Consider the following 13,976-nt stretch of genomic DNA (forward strand, 5'->3'; position numbering starts at 1 on the left):
GCAGAGTAGTGAGGGCAGAGTAGTGAGGGCAGAGTAGTGAGGGCAGAGTAGTGAGGGCAGAGTGCAGAGTAGTGAGGGCAGAGTAGTGAGGGCAGAGTAGTGAGGGCAGAGTAGTGAGGGCAGAGTAGTGAGGGCAGAGTAGTGAGGGCAGAGTGCAGAGTAGTGAGTGCAGAGTAGTGAGGGCAGAGTGCAGAGTAGTGAGGGTAGAGTGCAGAGTAGGGAGGGCAGAGTGCAGAGTAGTGAGGGCAGAGTAGTGAGGGCAGAGTAGTGAGGGCAGAGTAGTGAGGGCAGAGTAGTGAGGGCAGAGTAGTGAGGGCAGAGTAGTGAGGGCAGAGTAGTGAGGGTAGAGTAGGGAGGGCAGAGTGCAGAGTAGTGAGGGCAGAGTGCAGAGTAGTGAGGGCAGAGTGCAGAGTAGTGAGGGCAGAGTGCAGAGTAGTGAGGGCAGAGTGCAGAGTAGTGAGGGCAGAGTGCAGAGTGGTGAGGGCAGAGTAGTGAGGGCAGAGTGCAGAGTAGTGAGGGCAGAGTGCAGAGTAGGGAGTGCAGAGTAGGGAGTGCAGAGTAGGGAGTGCAGAGTAGGGAGTGCAGAGTAGGGAGTGCAGAGTAGGGAGTGCAGAGTAGGGAGTGCAGAGTAGGGAGTGCAGAGTAGGGAGGGCAGAGTGCAGAGTAGTGAGGGCAGAGTAGTGAGGGCAGAGTAGTGAGGGCAGAGTAGTGAGGGCAGAGTAGTGAGGGCAGAGTAGTGAGTAGAGTAGTGAGTGGAGAGTAGAGTAGTGAGTAGTGAGTAGAGTAGTGAGTAGTGAGTAGAGTAGTGAGTAGTGAGTGGAGAGTAGTGAGTAGAGTAGTGAGTAGAGTAGTGAGTAGTGAGTAGTGAGCAGAGTAGTGAGTAGTGAGCAGAGTAGTGAGTAGTGAGCAGAGTAGTGAGTAGTGAGCAGAGTAGTGAGTAGTGAGTAGTGAGTAGAGTAGTGAGTAGTGAGCAGAGTAGTGAGTGGAGAGTAGTGAGTAGAGTAGTGAGTAGTGAGTAGAGTAGTGAGTAGTGAGTAGTGAGCAGAGTAGTGAGTAGTGAGCAGAGTAGTGAGTAGTGAGTAGAGTAGTGAGTAGTGAGTAGAGTAGTGAGTAGTGAGTAGAGTAGTGAGTAGTGAGTAGTGAGTAGAGAGTGAGTAGTGAGTAGTGAGCAGAGTAGTGAGTAGTGAGCAGAGTAGTGAGTAGTGAGTAGTGAGTAGTGAGTAGAGTAGTGAGTAGTGAGCAGAGTAGTGAGTGGAGAGTAGTGAGTAGAGTAGTGAGTAGTGAGTAGAGTAGTGAGTAGTGAGTAGTGAGCAGAGTAGTGAGTAGTGAGCAGAGTAGTGAGTAGTGAGTAGAGTAGTGAGTAGTGAGTAGAGTAGTGAGTAGTGAGTAGAGTAGTGAGTGGAGAGTAGTGAGTAGTGAGTGGAGAGTAGTGAGTAGTGAGCAGAGTAGTGAGTAGTGAGTAGAGTAGTGAGTAGAGTAGTGAGTAGTGAGTAGAGTAGTGAGTAGAGTAGTGAGTAGAGTAGTGAGTAGAGTAGTGAGTAGTGCGTAGTGAGTAGTGAGTAGAGTAGTGAGTAGAGAGTAGAGAGTGAGTAGTGAGTAGAGAGTAGAGTAGTGAGTAGTGAGTAGTGAGCAGAGTAGTGAGTAGTGAGCAGAGTAGTGAGTAGAGTAGTGAGTAGTGAGTGCAGAGTAGTGAGTAGAGAAGTGAGTAGAGCAGTGAGTAGTGAGTGGAGAGTAGTGAGTAGTGAGTAGAGTAGTGAGTAGTGAGTGGAGAGTAGTGAGTAGTGAGCAGAGTAGTGAGTAGTGAGCAGAGTAGTGAGTAGAGTAGTGAGTAGTGAGTAGAGTAGTGAGTAGTGAGCAGAGTAGTGAGTAGAGTAGAGAGTAGAGAGTGAGTAGTGAGTAGAGTAGTGAGTAGTGAGTAGTGAGTAGTGAGTAGAGAGTAGAGTAGTGAGTAGTGAGTAGTGAGCAGAGTAGTGAGTAGTGAGCAGAGTAGTGAGTAGTGAGTAGAGTAGTGAGTAGTGAGTAGTGAGCAGAGTAGTGAGTAGTGAGCAGAGTAGTGAGTAGTGAGTAGTGAGCAGAGTAGTGAGTAGTGAGTAGAGTAGTGAGTAGTGAGTAGAGTAGTGAGTAGTGAGTGGAGAGTAGTGAGTAGTGAGCAGAGTAGTGAGTAGTGAGCAGAGTAGTGAGTAGAGTAGTGAGTAGTGAGCAGAGTAGTGAGTAGTGAGCAGAGTAGTGAGTAGAGTAGTGAGTAGAGAGTAGAGAGTGAGTAGTGAGTAGAGTAGGGAGTAGTGAGTAGTGAGTAGAGAGTAGAGTAGTGAGTAGAGAGTAGAGTAGTGAGTAGTGAGTGCAGAGTAGTGAGTAGAGAACTGAGTAGAGCAGTGAGTAGTGAGTGGAGAGTAGTGAGTAGTGAGTAGAGTAGTGAGTAGTGAGTAGAGTAGTGAGTAGTGAGTGGAGAGTAGTGAGTAGAGTAGTGAGTAGAGTAGTGAGTAGTGAGTAGTGAGCAGAGTAGTGAGTAATGAGCAGAGTAGTGAGTAGTGAGCAGAGTAGTGAGTAGTGAGCAGAGTAGTGAGTAGTGAGTGCAGAGTAGTGAGTAGAGTAGTGAGTGGAGAGTAGTGAGTAGTGAGTGGAGAGTAGTGAGTAGTGAGCAGAGTAGTGAGCAGAGTAGTGAGTAGAGTAGTGAGTAGTGAGTAGAGTAGTGAGTGGAGAGTAGTGAGTAGAGTAGTGAGTAGTGAGTAGAGTAGTGAGTAGTGAGTAGTGAGCAGAGTAGTGAGTAGTGAGCAGAGTAGTGAGTAGTGAGCAGAGTAGTGAGTAGTGAGTAGAGTAGTGAGTAGTGAGTAGAGTAGTGAGTGGAGAGTAGTGAGTAGTGAGTGGAGAGTAGTGAGTAGTGAGCAGAGTAGTGAGTAGTGAGCAGAGTAGTGAGTAGTGAGCAGAGTAGTGAGCAGAGTAGTGAGTAGAGTAGTGAGTAGAGTAGTGAGTAGTGAGTAGAGTAGTGAGTAGAGTAGTGAGTAGAGTAGTGAGTAGAGTAGTGAGTAGAGTAGTGAGTAGTGAGTAGTGAGTAGTGAGTAGTGAGTAGAGTAGTGAGTAGAGAGTAGAGAGTGAGTAGTGAGTAGAGAGTAGAGTAGTGAGTAGTGAGCAGAGTAGTGAGTAGTGAGCAGAGTAGTGAGTAGAGTAGTGAGTAGTGAGCAGAGTAGTGAGTAGTGAGCAGAGTAGTGAGTAGAGTAGTGAGTAGAGAGTAGAGAGTGAGTAGTGAGTAGAGTAGTGAGTAGTGAGTAGTGAGTAGAGAGTAGAGTAGTGAGTAGAGAGTAGAGTAGTGAGTGCAGAGTAGTGAGTAGAGAAGTGAGTAGAGCAGTGAGTAGTGAGTGGAGAGTAGTGAGTAGTGAGTAGAGTAGTGAGTAGTGAGTAGAGTAGTGAGTAGTGAGTAGTGAGCAGAGTAGTGAGTAGTGAGTGCAGAGTAGTGAGTAGTGAGTGCAGAGTAGTGAGTAGTGAGTGGAGAGTAGTGAGTAGTGAGCAGAGTAGTGAGTAGTGTGCAGAGTAGTGAGTAGTGAGTAGTGAGTAGAGTAGTGAGTAGAGTAGTGAGTGGAGAGTAGTGAGTAGAGTAGTGAGTAGTGAGTAGAGTAGTGAGTAGTGAGTAGTGAGCAGAGTAGTGAGTAGTGAGCAGAGTAGTGAGTAGTGAGTAGAGTAGTGAGTAGTGAGTAGAGTAGTGAGTAGTGAGTAGTGAGTAGTGAGTAGAGTAGAGAGTAGAGAGTAGAGTAGTGAGTAGAGAGTAGAGTAGTGAGTAGTGAGTGCAGAGTAGTGAGTAGAGAAGTGAGTAGAGTAGTGAGTAGTGAGTGCAGAGTAGTGAGTAGAGAAGTGAGTAGAGTAGTGAGTAGTGAGTAGTGAGTAGAGAGCGAGTAGTGAGTAGAGAGTAGAGTAGTGAGTAGTGAGTAGAGAGTAGAGTAGAGAGTAGAGTAGTGAGTAGTGAGTGCAGAGTAGTGAGTAGAGTAGTGAGTAGAGTGCAGAGTAGTGAGTAGTGAGTGCAGAGTAGTGAGTAGAGAAGTGAGTAGAGTAGTGAGTAGTGAGTAGTGAGTAGAGTAGTGAGTAGAGTAGTGAGGTGAGTAGTGAGTAGAGTAAGGTGAGTAGAGTAGTGAGTAAAGTAGTGAGTGCAGAGTAGTGAGTAGAGAAGTGAGTAGAGTAGTGAGTAGTGAGTAGAGTAGTGAGTAGAGTAGTGAGGTGAGTAGTGAGTAGAGTAGTGAGTAGAGTAGAGTAGTGAGTAGAGTAGTGAGTAGAGTAGTGAGTAGTGAGCAGAGTAGTGAGTAGTGAGTGCAGAGTAGTGAGTAGTGAGTAGAGTAGTGAGTAGAAAGTAGTGAGTAGAGTAGTGAGTAGAGTAGTGAGTAGAGTAGTGAGTAGAGTAGTGAGTAGAGTAGTGAGTAGAGTAGTGGGTAGAGTAGTGGGTAGAGTAGTGGGTAGAGTAGTGGGTAGAGTAGTGGGTAGAGTAGTGCGTAGAGTAGTGCGTAGAGTAGTGCGTAGAGTAGTGAGTAGAGTAGTGAGTAGAGTAGTGAGGTGAGTAGAGTAGTGAGTAGAGTAGTGAGGTGAGTAGAGTAGTGAGGTGAGTAGAGTAGTGAGTAAAGTAGTGAGTGCAGAGAAGTGAGTAGTGAGTAGAGAAGTGAGTAGTGAGTAGAGAAGTGAGTAGTGAGTAGAGAAGTGAGTAGTGAGTAGAGAAGTGAGTAGTGAGTAGAGAAGTGAGTAGTGAGTAGAGAAGTGAGTAGTGAGTAGAGTAGTGAGGTGAGTAGTGAGTAGTGAGTGCAGAGTAGTGAGTATAGTAGTCAGTAGTGAGTAGAGTAGTGAGTAGAGTAGAGTAGTGAGTAGAGTAGAGTAGTGAGTAGAGTAGAGTAGTGAGTAAAGTAGTAAGTGCAGAGTAGTGAGTAGTGAGTAGAGTAGTGAGTAGAGTAGTGAGTAGAGAGTAAAGTAGTGAGTGCAGAGTAGTGAGTAGAGAAGTGAGTAGTGAGTTGAGTAGTGAGTGCAGAGTAGTGAGTGCAGAGTAGTGAGTGGAGAGTAGTGAGCAGAGTAGTGAGTAGTGAGTGCAGAGTAGTGAGTAGAGTAGTGAGTAGAGTAGTGAGTAGAGTAGTGAGTGCAGAGTAGACAGTAGAGTAGAGTAGTGAGTAGGACATCACAGGCAGCAGCTGTGCAAGCTTCTTACACTCAGAAGGAGACCACAGGCAGCTGAGTTGCAAGCTTCTCCCACTCACAAGAAGGACATCACAAACAGCAGCGGTGCAAGCTTCTCACACTCACAAGAAGGACATCACAAACAGCAGCGGTGCAAGCTTCTCACACTCACAAGGAGACCACAGGCAGCTGAGGTGCAAGCTTCTCCCACTCACAAGAAGGACATCACAAGCAGCAGCGGTGCAAGCTTCTCACACTCACAAGAACGACATCACAGGCAGCAGCAGTGCAAGCTACTTACACTCACAAGGAGACGACAGGCAGCAGAGGTGCAAGCTTCTCACACTCGCAAGAACGACATCACAAGCAGCAGTGGTGCAAGCTTCCCTTACACACTCACAGCAGGTACTGTGCCAAGGCAGCAGCATCAACAGAGCAAGAGTCCCTTATAAAGAACAGGCACAGCACAGAGATGCACAATGCAATCTTCTCATACTCACAGGCAGCAGCTGTGCAAGCTTCTCACACTCACAAGAACGACATCACAGGCAGCAGCAGTGCAAGCTTCTTACACTCACAAGAAGGACATCACAGGCAGCAGCAGTGCAAGCTTCTTACACTCACAAGGAGACCACAGGCAGCAGAGGTGCAAGCTTCTCCCACTCACAAGAGGACATCACAAGCAGCAGCGGTGCAAGCTTCTCACACTCACAAGAACGACATCACAGGCAGCAGCAGTGCAAGCTTCTTACACTCACAAGGAGACCACAGGCAGCAGAGGTGCAAGCTTCTCACACTCACAAGAACGACAACACAGGCAGTAACGGTGCAATATTCTCACACTCACAAGGAGATCACTGGCAGTACACACCACATGAACACACTCCATAACACATAGCAACAATACATTGGCATTTACAATGCCATTAGCACAAACTCAAATAAATCCGAGCCCGATTGCATTTCTAATGCTTGTTTTCTTTTGTGTTAAAAGTTGGATTTCGACTCACCAATGAATAGGCCATTCTGCCTCTGCATGCCTATCCTTCCTCATAGCCCTGGTCCCACGTTAGGAGGAGCCAGGCTCCGCAAAGCAACCTTGAGATAGTGAAAGTGTGTACCCACCGTGCAGGTGGCAGCCCATCCTTCTGTGTCTTCTTTGTTCACGTATGGCTCAAGCAGGTAACTTTCCACTGGGGGCGTGATTCAGGGTTGTCAGAAGAATGAATATGCGTTACCAAGTGTTGAGGAACCAGTCCCCTCGACAGCCATCTCCGGGTGCTGATCAGATTGGGCTCTGCTGCAGTGCATTTTACTAATAAATGATTGTTTGTATTCTCTGCTATCTGACCTACTCTTCACTTGTTTGGAAGGCCATGAGGTGGTCGTAAGTGATCCGGTTGGCCATAATCGGATCACTTCCTTCACTGCTCTAACAACTTGTGGCCTTCTTCTGTGGGGAACCACCCAGTGCCTGCTGAAACAAGAATCTAGGAGTCTGATTTGAACATGATCTATTGTTTTGCGATGTTATCCATAAGCTGTGGTGCTCTGGATGTCCTTTCTTTCAGTCTCTGAATAAGATCTTGCATTTTTTTCCTTCAGAGTCACATACCTCGGTGGTTGGCTCTCTGATTCCTTCCATTTGTATTAAAGCAGCTTAATATTATCTTGGGCTCTTAGAGGCATGTATGAACAAACTGTAGAGGATTCAGAACTTGGTAGTATGGCCAGTGACTTGCCTGCCCAAATTTTAACATGTGTCCACAGCTTCCATACATTACACCAACTCACTTTAATGCCCCGTGTCTGGTGTACTGTGCATATTACCAGATGGCCTAAAATGCTGTTTCACCTTTTAACACACTGAGGGCCCGATGTAGGTAAATCTTTTTTACCACTTCTTAAATACCGATTCATACCGAATCGGTATTTAAGAAGTGGTAAAAAAGAGGAGGGCAGATGTAGGTAATTAATTACCGAATCTGAAGGAATCGGTATTTACCGATTCGGTAAATACCGAATCGGCAATGCCCATTGATTCCTATGGGCATTGAAGCCCATAGGAATCAATGGGCATTACCGAATCGGTATTTACCACATCGGTAAATACCGAATTTTGCAAGGGGGTGTCACTTTGACACCCTCTGGCACCCCAATTACAGGCATGTGTGCCATGTGGCACACATACATGCCCTAAGGGCATGTCTGTGTGTCACATGGCACAGGTGTGCATGCACAGATGTGCATGCACACCTGGATTCGGTATTTCACCACCCAATTGGATTGGGTAGTAAAATACCGAATCCTAAAGGCCTGTGGCACTGTTTGCAGTGCCACCTACATTTGAGATTTACCGAATCGGTAAAATTACCGATTCTGTAAAAAAGGTCCCCTACATCTCAATGAAGCATTTACCGGTCTGTAACGGCCGAATTCGGCCGTTACCGACCGGTAATGGTCACCTACATCGGGCCCTATGCCCTTTCCAGACGCCTCAGATCAGAATCTCTCTCTGTGTTGAAATTCTTTGCTACAACAAAAAATGTAGTGGCGGAAGATCCTTTCAGGTCCTTTGCTTGAACAGACCCAAGGTTGTCAATATATGGAATGGGGAGAAAGCAGGCTTGTTGCACTAATCTCAACAGGCCTTCACGTCTCATACCTTCCCTTTTCAACACCCCACAAGCCTTGAAATTAGGGACACTCCAACTCATAACTGTGATTTGCTCCCTAAGTCAAAGGAATGGGGAAAAGGATCAATCTCCTGCTCTCCCCGCTTTATAAACTACTCCCTTTACTCTAAACTGACCACTCGGAGCAACTAACAAGAAAACTTGTTTTGTCATTTTCCAACCAGGTTACTGCAGTACCCTCTACTCGGGCCAACCTAATTTGCTCATCACAAGGCTACAAAGACTACAACATCAGGTAGCCAGAATGTGCATTGAACAGGGCTGCATCACATCTGCACTCCACTGACTACCAGTAGAAGTGAGAATCAAATTCAAGGTTCTATGCACTGTCTACATAGTCTATTGCTCAAGAGGCCAGAAATTATTTCAAACCGAAGCACCACTCTACACTCCAGTCATAAACCTCCGTTCATCCACTTCTAACCTAATGCAGCAATTGTCATTTATTAGTATAAAAATAGAGGCAGATCACTAGGAGTACAAGGCGCTGAGTGGTACAATGGTGCCAGCCCTTCCTTAAGTTCTTAACACAATTACATAATTTTCAGGAAACTCCTGAAAGCTGAACTATTGAGACTTTCTAAATGTACCTTCCAGATTTTCAGGGGACATGTTCTTAGAATGTCAAACATGGGCACCCTATATACCTGATTGGATGCATTCTTCCACTAAGTGTCATTTGTTGGATTGAACACTACTGCCTTATCTTTGGCAATCTGACATTAATCAAAATCCCCCATAAATAAGTAAACAGTGTAAGCCTAGCATGATGAATAAAATATGATTGGTGAAGATTTCAGGTCTCGCTTGCAGCCTATACTTGGTGTGAAGAAGATATGCACTAACAAATGTGAAACTCCTGATAGGAACATACATCTTCTGATTGCATGTCAATCGATGTCGCCCAGTGCAAGACCAAATTTCAAATCAAACCTCTTGCTCCTTTAACATGAAATATCCAAAGGGTCTATACTTTCCTCAGCACTCTTTAATATGTAAAAGGAACTCTCTGCTATCTTCTGAATCAGATAAACATATCTTTCCACTTCTATGCTGGTAACACATAGCTCTGTTTGAGGCCCACTGCCCCAGAAGACATTACCGAACTGACCAACACCTTAAAAGTCTACCAGTCCTAAGTGTCTCTTACCATCTCACGGTGAAACATCTGAAAAAATAGTTATTTCTCATCTGTCATTTGAGATTTTCTACTCCAGTGCAGGGTTTACAGACTGCAACAAACTTGATTGATTGTAAACTAATGATTGTGGAGAATGAAACATGTTAAGGCCCTACCCCCTGATGGAGCAAGGTCTTACACGTAAAGTGACTTGCTCGTACTCAATCTTCTCGTAATAACATTAATGTACTAACTAACATGCTTTTGTCATATTAATATTTGCATTACATGACATAATAGGTATCTAAGGGAAGCTTGTCAATGTGCTTTTACTAACAATAATCCGCTTGCACTAAAATGGCTTCTGCTACGCGGGATTTTCTACTGCGCATGTGCCTGTCATGCCCATGTGATATGCTTGGTGGGAAATCTTCTGCTTCTGCGCAATAGAACTAAGATGGCCGTTATGTGTCCTAACGTGCAAGAAGCTTGCACCGCTGCTCTGCTAAACTGTCTGCTTCGCATAATCTCTAACGCAATAGTATAAAATAAAATAATGGGAGTAGAGTAGAAAGAAGTGGTATACAGTGTATTTATTTATTCTGTGTCTCTAAAAGTGTTCTTTTCTATTTTTACATGATAAACTGAATGGGACTAAAAGCTTCATGATAAACTGAATGGGACTAAAAGCTTTACTGAACTCCATCTTTGGAGAAACTGCGCCAGTGCAACAAATGTCCTGAAGCCACTGAAGCTGTAGCCTTGACCTCAAGCCAAGACGGACATGCTTTGACAGAGGAAGCTGAATTAATAAAACTGTTTATTAAAATAAAACATTTGAATCATTTAATTCCTGGGAGAAATAAAAAGAACATGAGTCGATAAAATTATGGGAGGGGATGTCATGAATACATGATTGACAAGATGCTTCTAGAAAAATATGGTGTGATGGCTACTCCTCGTTCTTGTCCAATAAAATTGTGGGATTTACACATTTGCAACATTTGGGGGTGGTACACTGACCTGAAAAATAGTATAACTAGGGTAGGCTTAGCTAGCTAGATTGTCCGACTTGTCCGAATAGCTGACCTCTCACTGACCCAACGCACTCAATAGGTGATCAAGAGCAGAGTTGCTGGTGGAGCACTCTGTCAGAAGATTCGATAGTCCAATTGGGGTTATTGGGAAGGAGATCGATGACCCAATCAGGGTTCGACTGTTAGCTGCAGTGAGGGTTATTTTATGCTGGCGTATTGAACTTTAAATCTGGTGCGAGTCTTAACCTGTGGTGGTCCTGTCCTGATCCAAATTGGTCCGTATCCTGTCCTGGTTCTGATTCTGGCTTGCACCTGTTCTTTTCTGCTGGCACCTGTACTTTGGGATTCTATTTCTTTGACTCAGCCTATGACCAGGATTGGTCATCACACCAGAATAGGTAACTATTAAGTGTGGGTTTGTCATTGTTCTGTTTTCCTTTTCTCTTACCCTCCCTCTGTCTAAATGCTTAACAATATTTTTCTCCAAATGCATTTGCAATGTTATATTTTTCATAAATCTGCATTAGTCTAAAACAATAATAAGAAATTAATTTGAATTTGTGGTGGAGAACAAGTTGATCAGGAGGCTTTTGCTACTCCCCCTCAGCACACCGTTAACCCCATTGAGGCTAGACCTAGGCTTGAGACCAATAGATGAAGAATTATCTTTGAGACCATTGATGTTCTGGCGCAGGATTTGGGCCACTCCAGAATTAGTTAGTTACAGGGAGGCCTTGCAAGAGATCATTTCCCTGCCCAAAGCAGGTAGAATTCCCTGGCTCAAGTTTGTTAAATCGGGGTTGGAGAGTATTGGTTTACATACTGTATGGTCAAACCCTTTGGTCACCTGCCCAGTGCTGCCCAAGAAGTGATTGGCAAAAATCTATTATGATCATAAACTAGCGACACTAGTGCAAAATAAAAATATGGGGTCCTGCACCGAGTCTTTCTTGCTTTTTAAAGACTGCTATTGTTTCGAACCAGTCCTAGATATTATTTACCCGCCCCCTATAAGGAAGATTTATGTGCAGTGGAGGCACGGGTCACTACCGATTCGTGCCCTCTCAAGCAAGTGGAGTGTGCCCACTGAGAGTAGCTGTCCTGGGTGCGGAGTGGATATAGAGACAGATATACACATCCTCTTTTTCTGCCCAGCGTACAGTGGTGCTAAAAAGAAATAGATAGTACCACTGTGTAAAAATGTAGGCTTCTCTGAGTGCCTGGTGGCTTACAGGGTACTTAAAACTGACCTTGCAGAAAACATCGTGTTTGCTGTGGCAAAATACCTGGGCACTGTCTGGCATAGGAGGCGTTATTGTCTGAATGCAGCCGTTCGAAACTAGGCAGTAATTTACAAAGAATGTGGCCAACATGAGCATCTGATCGAAATAGTTTTAAATCTTTTAACTGTGGGAGTTTTAATATTGTAATACCATTTTTTTTAACATTGTTTGATTGTACTGTTTTTGTATCTTTTATGATGAATAACCATCGAAATAAAGATTATGAAATGATTGTAGAAATTAGAATTTTCATGTTTTATAAGTCTTTCAAAAATTTACTTAGATAAAGATTTTAAACCTTTCCCGACTTTGTGGTTATTTATGAAATGCTAAATGTTATTTTTGCTATCTATTTCTCTCTAACTCCCTTGATCCTTAGGACTTTAGGTATCGGTGACGTGGATTGGTAAGATAAATGGTATAAAATCTAAATGGTAAAAAAAAACAATTGAATAGAGTGTGTAGGTTTACCTGTTTAATATATAGATATATGGGCCCAGGTGAGTATATTGAACACGTGAGCACGCGATCTATCAGTTCTTTTGGTAGCAGAGTAGTGGGTAGGGATTAGTGTAGATAGATAATATATATTGATTATTGATTGATTATTAGTTATTGATTTTATTGATTTCATGCATTAACCCAAACTGTTCGTATCTGTTTTATGTTTTATCTGGAATCCCAGGGGGCAGAATAGCAGATGATAAATGGAAGCCATTCTGTAGTGAGGTCACTTGTTTGTAGAAGAAAGTGCATGGTTAGGTAAAACAGGAAGCACTGTTTTAGGGATTTTTTTCTGAATAACTGTGTGAATAATTGATAACAAACAGTTCGCTAGTAAAACTTTAGTGTGATATCACCTACAAAGGTTCACACTGAGGGAGTAGCAGGTTCTTCTGAGCTTGATTGACAGCAAAGGGGTTCATTGGTGAAACTTTGGCCTTACATAACCTAGATAGGGTAAGCCCGAGGGAGTAACAGGTTTTCTGATGCTTGTGTGAAAGGTAGACGGAAGGGATCTACTTGTAGTGTGTGAAGAGTAAACGGAAGGAAGTTACTCGCAGTAAATATAAATCATTCTTTTCTTTCGAATTAGTTACTCAGACACAGTGGTGAATGTTTTTACATTGTTAATTAATAAAAATGAGCATTTAAAGTGAATCAAAATAAACTCTTGTATTACCTTGTAAAAGGAGGGAGTCAGTTGCGGAGCTGCGCTGACGTCACTCAGAGCCGCGCTGGTATTGGTTGATACAGCGGGTGTCTAGCTGAGGTAATTTTGTAAAGGAGGGTGAGCACAGGAGCGTGAGAACTTGTCTCACGGAAAAGTCGCGCAACCATTGGTTGAACTTATTTGTATTCTAATCATTGATTGGTCATTGTAAATAAGAAACATTTTTCCATTGGAAGTTTTTCATAAACAAACTGAGTGTCATCACAAAGTAAAGCGGCATAAAATATATGTGGCATTTAGATCCAAGATTTATAGGAAATCGACCAGATAGAAAATATCTAGGTTTTGCTAAAGAACAAATGATAAGAGGAAGACCTTATATCATGTACGGAAATAAAAGAAAAATGTCGTTTGCCAAGAAAGTTAAACATTTCTTTAAAAAGGATAAGTCAATAAAAACCAGAGAAGGGATTATTATTCCACCACCAAACACGCCTGCATCATACATGATGGTCGAAAGGGCCTACCATACTTGTATATGGTTAGAAAACTGGATAGAATATACAAAAGATTATGGAATTTTGGCATTTCCAGAAAATGGTACCTTTAATTGTAGAGTTTTGTATAATTTAAGAACACGCATGAAGGAATTAGATCCAAGACCTAGGTTAACCCAATATGAGGCATTGGAAGAATGGGAAATAGAGGCTTTTGAGCGAGACAGATTCAGAAGTGATAAAAGTATTAATAACTTTTATCCTAAATTTCCTAAAGAGACAAGAGATAAACAGATGAAACAATGGAGACGGCCCATGTTAGTGGAAGGATTATATCCTGTCCGAGCTCTAGAAGAACAAACAGGGAGTAAAGGTACTGAGAAAACTAAAAATGTAATGTCAAGTACTGATCCAGAAGATGATTACTTGGAAGATTTATTAATGAAAAATCCGCCACCTTATAATGAAGAGCAGAATCAGACAAATGCTAGTGCCCCGTTCTTAAAGCCACCTTTAGTTCCGCAAGTATTACATGAGGCATCATTAGAAAAAACATTACAGGAAAAGGAACGAGAAGCAATAATTAAGCAAAGGAGTGAATTAATTCAGAAAATTACACAGTTAAATGTCAGTCCTGAAACCTTGACAATTCCAGTAACTATAGGACCAGTTGTTCCTTTATATGGAGAAAAAAAGACTAGTCCTAGTCCCAGACCTCCTGTTCTAGCTACACCTGTAGTACAGCCAAGGAAAGAAACATTAATAGTGGATGACCAAGCAAGTGAATGTGGGTCAGAAATGTCTTTGATGGATTTACCTACAAGAGAACCAGTAAGTAATTCAGCTAGGAAACCCACACCTGTAAATACTAGAGAAGTACAAATAGAAAGCTCTTCAGGTACGAGAAGTGTAACTGTAGTTACCCCAGAAGAAATTGAAAGATAGTCTCGAGAAATAGAAAAACCAAAATCACAGTCAAAGACATTAGATATTTTTAAATTAAGAGTTGAACTAGAAGAAATGATTGCTG

Source organism: Lissotriton helveticus, chromosome 6, assembly GCF_964261635.1.
Source record: "Lissotriton helveticus chromosome 6, aLisHel1.1, whole genome shotgun sequence".
Classification (NCBI taxonomy): domain Eukaryota; kingdom Metazoa; phylum Chordata; class Amphibia; order Caudata; family Salamandridae; genus Lissotriton; species Lissotriton helveticus.